Source organism: Pristiophorus japonicus, chromosome 6 (genome assembly GCF_044704955.1).
Source record: "Pristiophorus japonicus isolate sPriJap1 chromosome 6, sPriJap1.hap1, whole genome shotgun sequence".
Taxonomy (NCBI): domain Eukaryota; kingdom Metazoa; phylum Chordata; class Chondrichthyes; family Pristiophoridae; genus Pristiophorus; species Pristiophorus japonicus.
The window spans coordinates 123,256,292-123,264,537 of NC_091982.1; positions in this window are offsets into that span (position 1 = coordinate 123,256,292).

Sequence of the window (8,246 nt, forward strand, 5' to 3'; positions counted from 1 at the left end):
ATAAAATGGCTGGAACACTGAGATAGGCTGCAGCAGTCAAGAATTCATTTCTGATCGCTGACCATGGCTGTAATTAAACCTTTGGGTACAGTTGAGGGGAATGACTCATCAGGGGAGGGTATCAGCAGCCAAGGTGAAGGCATTGTGGCTGGTTCTGCTGCACAGGAGGGTAGGAAAAAGAATGGGAGAGCTATTGGGGATTCGATTGTAAGGGGAATAGATAGGCGTTTCTGCGGTCGCATCCGAGACTCCAGGATGGTATGTTGCCTCCCTGGTGCAAGGGCCAAGGATGTCTCAGAGCGGGTGCAGGACATTCTGAAAAGGGAGAGTGAACAGCCAGTTGTCGTGGTGCATATAGGTACCAACGATATAGGTAAAAAAACGAGATGAATTTAGGGAGCTAGGAGCTAAATTAAAAAGTAGGACCTCAAAAGTAGTAATCTCGGGATTACTACCAGTGCCACGTGCTAGTCAGAGTAGGAATCGCAGGATAGCTCAGATGAATACGTGGCTTGAGCAGTGGTGCAGAAGGGAGGGATTCAAATTCCTGGGGCATTGGAACCAGTTCTGGGGGAGGTGGGACCAATACAATCCGGACGGTCTGCACCTGGGCAGGACCGGAACCAATGTCCTAGGGGGAGTGTTTGCTAGTGCTGTTGGGGAGGAGTTAAACTAATTTGGCAGGGGGATGGGAACCTATGCAGTGAGACAGAGGGAAATAAAATGGAGGCAGAAGCAAAAGATAGAAAGGAGAAAGTGGAGGCCAGAGAAACCCAAGGCAAAAAACAAAAAGGGCCACTTTACAGCAAAATTCTAAAGGGGCAAAGTGTGTTAAAAAGACAAGCCTGAAGGCTCTGTGCCTCAATGCGACGAGTGTTTGGAATAAGGTGGACAAATTAACTGCGCAGATAGCAGTTAATAGATATGATGTAATTGGCATCACGGAGACATGGCTCCAGGGTGACCAAGGCTGGGAACTCAACATCCAGGGGTATTCAACATTTAGGAAGGATAGACAGAAAGGAAAGGAGGCGGGGTGGTGTTGCTGGTTAAAGAAGAAATTAATGCAATAGTAAGGAGGGACATGAGCCTGGATGATGTGGAATCGGTATGGGTGGAGCAGCGGAATATCAAAGAGCAGAAAACACTAGTGGGAGTTGTGTACAGACCACCAAACAGTAGTAGTGAGGTTGGGGACAGCATCAAACAAGAAATAAGGAATGTGTGCAATAAAGGTAAAGCAGTTATCATGGGCAACTTTAATCGACATATCGACTTGGCTAACTAAACTGGTAGCAAAGCGGTGGAGGAGGATTTCCTGGAGTGTTTTAGGGATGATTTTCTAGATCAATATGTCGAGGAACCAACTAGAGAGCTGGCCATCCTAGAATGGGTGATGTGTAATGAGAAGGGACTAATTAGCAATCTTGTTGTGCGAGGCCCCTTGGGGAAGAGTGACCATAATATGATAGAATTCTTTATTAAGATGGAGAATGACACAGTTAATTCAGAAACTAGGGTCCTGAACTTAAGGAAAGGTAACTTCGACGGTATGAGACGTGAAGTGGCTAGAATAGATTGGCGAGTGATACTTAAAGGGTTGACGGTGGATAGGCAATGGAAAACTTTAAAGATCACATGGATGAACTTCAACAATTGTACATCCCTGTCTGGAGTAAAAGTAAAACGGGGAAGGTGACTCAACCATGGCTAACAAGGGAAATTACGGATAGTGTTAAATCCAAGGAAGAGGCAAATAAATTGACCAGAAAAAGCAGCAAACCTGAGGACTGGGAGAAATTTAGAATTCAGCAGAGGAGGACTAAGGGTTTAATTAGGAGGGGGAAAATAGAGTATGAGAGGAAGTTTGCCGGGAACATAAAAACTGACTGCAAAAGCTTCTATAGATATGTGAAGAGAAAAAGATTAGTGAAGACAAAGGTAGGTCTCTTGCAGTCGGATTCAGGTGAATTTATAATGGGGAATAAAGAAATGGCAGACCAATTGAACAAATACTTTGGTTCTGTCTTCATGAAGGAAAACACAAATAATCTTCTGGATGTGCTAGGGGACAGAGGATCTCCTGAGAAGAAGGAACTGAAGGACATCCTTATTAGGCGGGAAATTGTGTTAGGGAAATTGAAGGCCGCTAAATCCCCAGGGCCAGATAGTCTGCATCCTGGAGTACTTAAGGAAGTGGCCGTAGAAATAGTGGATGCAAGGGTGTTCATTTTCCAACAGTCTATCGACTCTGGATCAGTTCCTATGGACTTGAGGGTAGCTAATGTAACACCACATTTTAAAAAAGGAGGGAGAGAGAAAACGGGTAATTATAGACCAGTCAGCCTGACATCAGTAGTGCGGAAAATGTTGGAATCAATCATTAAGGATAAAATAGCAGCGCATTTGGAAAGCAGTGACGGGATCTGTCCAAGTCAGCATGGATTTATGATAGGGAAATCATGCTTGACGAATCTTCTGGAATTTTTTGAGGATGTAACTAGCAGAGTGGACATGGGAGAACCAGTGGATGTGGTATATTTGCACATTCAAAAGGCTTTTGACAAGGTCCCACACAAGAGATTGGTGTGCAATATCAAAGCACATGGTATTGGGGGTAATGTACTGATGTGGATAGAGAACTGGTTGGCATTCAGAAAGCAGAGAGTCAGGATAAATGAGTCCTTTTCAGAATGGCAGGCAGTGACTAGTGGGGTGCTGCAGGGATCGGTGCTGGGACCCCAGCTCTTTAAAATATACATTAATGATTTAGATGAAGGAATTGAGTGTAATATCTCCAAGTTTGCAGATGACACTAAACTGGCTGGCGGTGTGAGCTGTGAGGAGGATGCTAAGAGGCTGCAGGGTGACTTGGACAGGTTAGGTGAGTGGGCAAATGCATGGCAGATGCTGTATAATGTGCATAAATGTGAGGTTATCCACTTTGGGGGCAAAAACACGAAGGCAGAATATTATCTAAATGGCAGCAGATTGGGAAAAGGGGAGGTGCAACGAGATCTGGGTCTCATTGTTCATGAGTCATTGAAAGTTGGCATGCAGGTACAGCAGGCGGTGAAGAAGGCAAATGGTATGTTGGCCTTCATAGCTAGGGGATTTGTGTATAGGAGCAGGGATGTCTTACTACAGTTGCACAGGGGCTTGGTGAGACCTCACCTGGAATATTGTGTTCAGTTTTGTTCTCCTAATCTGAGGAAGGACGAACTTGCTATTGAGGGAGTGCAGCGAAGGTTCACCAGACTGATTCCCGGGATGGCTGGACTGACATATGAGGAGAGACTGGATCAACTGGGCCTTTATAGACTGGAGTTTAGAAGGATGAGAGGGGATCTCATAGAAACGTATAAGATTCTGACGGGACTGGACAGGTTAGATGCGGGAGAATGTTCCCGATGCTGGGGAAGTCCAGAACCAGGGGACACAGTCTTAGGATAAGAGGTAGGCCATTTAGGACTGAGATGAGGAGAAACTTTTTGACTCAGAGAGTTGTTAACCTGTGGAATTCCCTGCCGCAGAGAGTTGTTGATGCCAGTTCATTGGATATATTCAAATGGGAGTTAGATATGGCCTTTATGGCTGAAGGGATCAAGGGGTATGGAGAGAAAGCAGGAAAGGGGTACTGAGGGAATGATCAGCCATAATCTTATTGAATGGTGGTGCAGGCTCGAAGGGCCGAATGGCCTACTCCTGCACCTATTTTCTATGTTTCTATGTTTTTATGTCTTTGCTTTGTATTAATCACTTAGGGAATAGGCAATTTTAACTGTTGTAAGGTACCATGATGTGATAGGTTGGTGCAGGCTGATTGTGCTATTGTACATTGCTTGTATTTCTTTTGATTATTCAAATTAAAGATAACTCCTGGATTGGGGTGGTGAAGAAACACCCTGTGTCTGTGTTGTTCTGTCTCACAAGTTCGAACCCTGTAAAGTGTAGGGTCAAGACAATATCTTACAGGATAAAACCTGTTTTATTAAGATAAGTCTTGACTGTTTAGTGGAAAGAAAAAGACAAATCTTGCAGATTAAACCTATTTTTATAAAATATAACTCACTCGGTGCACTTCCAAAACACTCCCATAATCCACCTGTCGCACTCCCAGAACACATCTGGCTTGCTCCCAGAACACTCCTGCTTTACGCCCAGAACATCCTGGAGTGCTCCAAGAACACTCTCCTCACACTCCGAACACACTCCTGGCTCATTTGGTCTCCTGGGGAGATCTCTTCTGCAACCTGCACCCGATCCACCCAGGCAAACAAAATTCAGGCCTTCCTCTTTGTTGGCCTCGTTCGTGAAAACTGATGGCTAAATACCGCAGAATCTCCAGAGGAGTATAGAAAGTCTAAGGTGAAATTAAAAATGATATTAGGAAAGCAAAGAGAGAGCATGTAACATTCTTGGCAAGTAAAATCAAGGAGAACCAGAGAAAGAGGACAACTAAAGAAAGGATAGGGCCTATTAGAGACAAGGAGAGTAACCTGTGCTTGGAGGCGGAACATGTGGGTATGGTACTTAATGAATACTTTGCATCTGTTTTTACAAAAGAGAGGGGCGTACAGATACTGCTATTGAGGAGTAGGGTGAAAGATGAGCTAAAATAAACATAGTGAGAGAGGAGGTATTAAGGGGTTTAGCAGCTTTGAAAGTGGTTAATTACCCAGGGCCGGATGAAACTGTTAAGTGAAGCAAAAGAGGAAATAGTAGAGGCTTTGACCATCATTTTCAAACCCTTTCTGTCTTCACGTGTGGTGCCCGAGGACTGGAGGACTGCTAATGTGGTATCTTTGTTTAGGAAGGGAGAAAGGGATAAACCAAGTAATTACAGGCCAGTCAGCCTAACCTCAGTGGTGGGAAAATTATTGGAAAAATTGCTGAAGGACAGGACAAATCTTCACTTGGAAAGACACGGATTAATCAAGGACAGTCAGCATGGATTTGTTAAGGGACAGTCGAGTCTGACTAACTTAATTGAATTTTTCAAGAAGATAACCAGGAGAGTCAATGAAGGCAAAGCGTATGATGTAGTGTATATAGATTTTAGCAAAGCTTTTGATAAGGTCCCACATGGCAGACTGGTCATGAAAGTAAAAGCTCATGGGATCCAGGGCAAAGTGGCAAGTTGGATCCAAAATTGGCTCAGAGGCAGGAAGCAAAGGGTAATAGTTGATGGGTGTTTTTGTGACTGGAAGGATGTTTCTAGTGGGGTTCCACAGGGCTCAGTACTGGATCCCTTGCTTTTTGTGATATACATCAATGAACTAGACTTGAATGTTGGGAGTATGATTAAGATGTTTGCAGATGATATTAAAATCAGCTGTGTGGTTGATAATGAAGAAGAAAGCTGTGGACTGCAGGAAGATATCAAGCAACTGGTCAGGTGGACAGAACAGTGGCAAATGGAATTTAATCCAGAGAAGTGTGAGGTAATGCATTTGGGGAGGCCTAACAAGGAAAGTGAATATACATTAAAGTGTAGGACATTGAGAAGTGTAGAGGAACAAAGGGACTTTGGAGTGCATGTCCACAGATCCCTGAAGGTAGCAGGCCAGGTAGATAAGGTTAAGAAGGCAAATGGAATGCTTGCATTTATTAGCCAAGGCTTAGATTCCAAGAGCACAGGGGTTATGCTTGAACTGTATAAAACACTGGTTAGGTCACAGCTGGAGTATTGCATGCAGTTCTGGTCACGTGGTTGCATTGGAAAGGGTACAGAGGAAAATTGCGAGGATGTTGCCGGGAGTGGAGAATTTTAGCTATGAGGACAGATTGGATAGGCTGGGGTTGTTTTCCTTGGAACAGAGCAGGCTGAGGGGAGATCTCACTGAGCTGTATAAAATTATGAGGGGACTAGATCTAGTGGATAGAAAGGGCCTATTTCCCTTAGCAGCGGGGTCAACAACCAGGGGGCATAAATTTAAAGTAATTGGTCAAAGGTGATTTGAGGGGAAATTTCTTCATGCAGAGGGTTGTGGGGGTCTGGAACTCATTGCCTGAAAGGGTGGTAGAGGCAGAAACCCTCACCACATTTAAAAAGTATTTGCATGTGCACTTGAAGTGCCGTAACCTGCAGGGCTACAGACCAAGAGCTGAAAAGTGGGCTTAGGCTGGATAGCCTCTTGTTGGCCGGCGCAGACACGATGGGCCGAAATGGCCTCCTTCTGTGCTGTAAATTTCTATGATTCTATGATTCTATGAAAACTGAGGCACAGTCTCTATTAGAGCCCCTGACATTTCAGTATCATGTCCTGAGAGCTTGGGGAGAAATTCACTATCGCCCCGTTTGGGGCGCTAATTTTTAAAAGTTTGAAAAGTTAGCGCCAGGAGCTAACGATTTCAAACTTTTATAAAATTCGGGTGTTTGCGCTCCAAGAAGGAAGTGGACATGTAGCGCAATCGACAGCAAGTGGGGCGGACATCGCTGCCACATTCAAGGGCTTCTTCCCTCCCGTAAAGGGAAGGGCCATCACTGCAGGCTCAGCAATATAGAAAGTACCAACCTGGATTACCAAGGCAGCGGCGATCCTACACAGTCAACCCAGCCGGCACTCAAACAGATTGCCAGCTGATCGATTGCGGGCAGCTACCCGCCAAAAGAACTGGAACAAGAAAGCTAGGTTTTTTTTTTATTAACTCGGCCACCTCGCCTTTAATCATCGCCCCGGTAACGGCCGGCCTCCCGATCCACGCCTCCTGTAGCTGCCGATGTTTTCGCTCTGCGCTGCTGCAGGGGACCAGAAGTCAATTTTGGGTTCGAGGCTCTGCGATGACGCCATGATACCTGGGCAAGGGACGGGGTGAGAGCAGAGGTGTGGGAAATAGAACGGACACGGTCGAGGGCCATGTTAACCACGTTAGAAGGGAATCCACGGTTGAGGAGAAAGGAAGACATGTCATAAGCACTCGTGTGGAAGGTGGCGTCGTCAAAGCAGATGCGATGGAGACAGAGAAACTGGGAGAATAGAATGGAGTCCTTACAGGAAGTGGGGTGGAAGGAAGTGTAGTACAGGTAGCTGTGGGAGTCAGTGGGCTTATAGGGAATGTTTATCAATTGCCTATCTCCAGGACCATAATTTCAGATTCCAGTATTTGCAGTATTTTGCTTTTGTATTAGCGTTGTCTTAAAGCTCGCCTGCCATTTTAGAAAGCAGTCTCAAGCCCTTAAAGGGGAACTACTTTCTAAAATGAAAAACATTAAAATCATTTAAAAATAGGAAGCCCTTAGAGCTCAACTGCTTTCTGAAAAAAAAATGTTAAAAATAATTCCAAAATGGCAGTCTCGAGCTTTTAAAGCTGAACTTGCTTCTAAGGGTAAAAAAACATGGTAAAAGTGCTTTAACATAAGTGGCTCAGCAAGCCAGGGAAGGGACACCCAGGATCTCGCACGCAGCACTCCAGCTTTGTGCAGGGGGTCAACACTGCAAACTAGGTCCTCTACCCACAGGGGTCAGGAGGCCCTCCAGAAAGAAGGATGTGAGACCAGATCACCGAGGCACTCACTGGCAGCAGTGTCGCCCCCATGACCTGGCTCCAGTACCCAAAGAAGCTTCATAGAATTATAGTAATTTATGGCACAGAAGGAGGCCATTTTGGCCCATCGTGTCCGTGCCAGCCAAAGGTGAGCTATCCAGCCTTATCCCACTTTCCAGCTCTTGGTCCATAGCCCTGCAGGCTACGGCACTTCAGGTGCACATGCAAGTACTTTTTAAATGTGGTGAGGGCTTCTGCCTCTACCACCCTTTCAGGCAGTGAGTTCCAGACCCCCACCACCCTCTGGGTGAAGAAATTTCCCCTCAAATCCCCTCTAAACCTTCTACCAATTACTTTAAATCTGTGCCCCCTGGTTATTGACCCCTCTGCTAAGGGATATAGGTCCTTCCTATCCACTCTATCCAGGCCCCTCATAAGTTTATACACCTCAATAAAGTTTCCCCTCAGCCTCCTCTGTTCCAAAGAAAAAAATCCAGCCTATCCAATCTGTCCTCATAGCTAAAATTCTCCAGACCAGGCAACATCCACGTAAATCTCCTTTATACACTCTCTGGTGTAATCACATATTTCCTGTAATATGGTGACCAGAACTGCAGACAGTACTCCAGCTGTGGCCTAGCTAGTGTTTTATACAGTTCAAGCATAACCTCCCTGCTCTTATATTCTATACCTCAGCTAATAAAGGAAAGTATCCCGTATGCCTTCTTAACCATCTTATCTACCTGTCGTGCTACCTT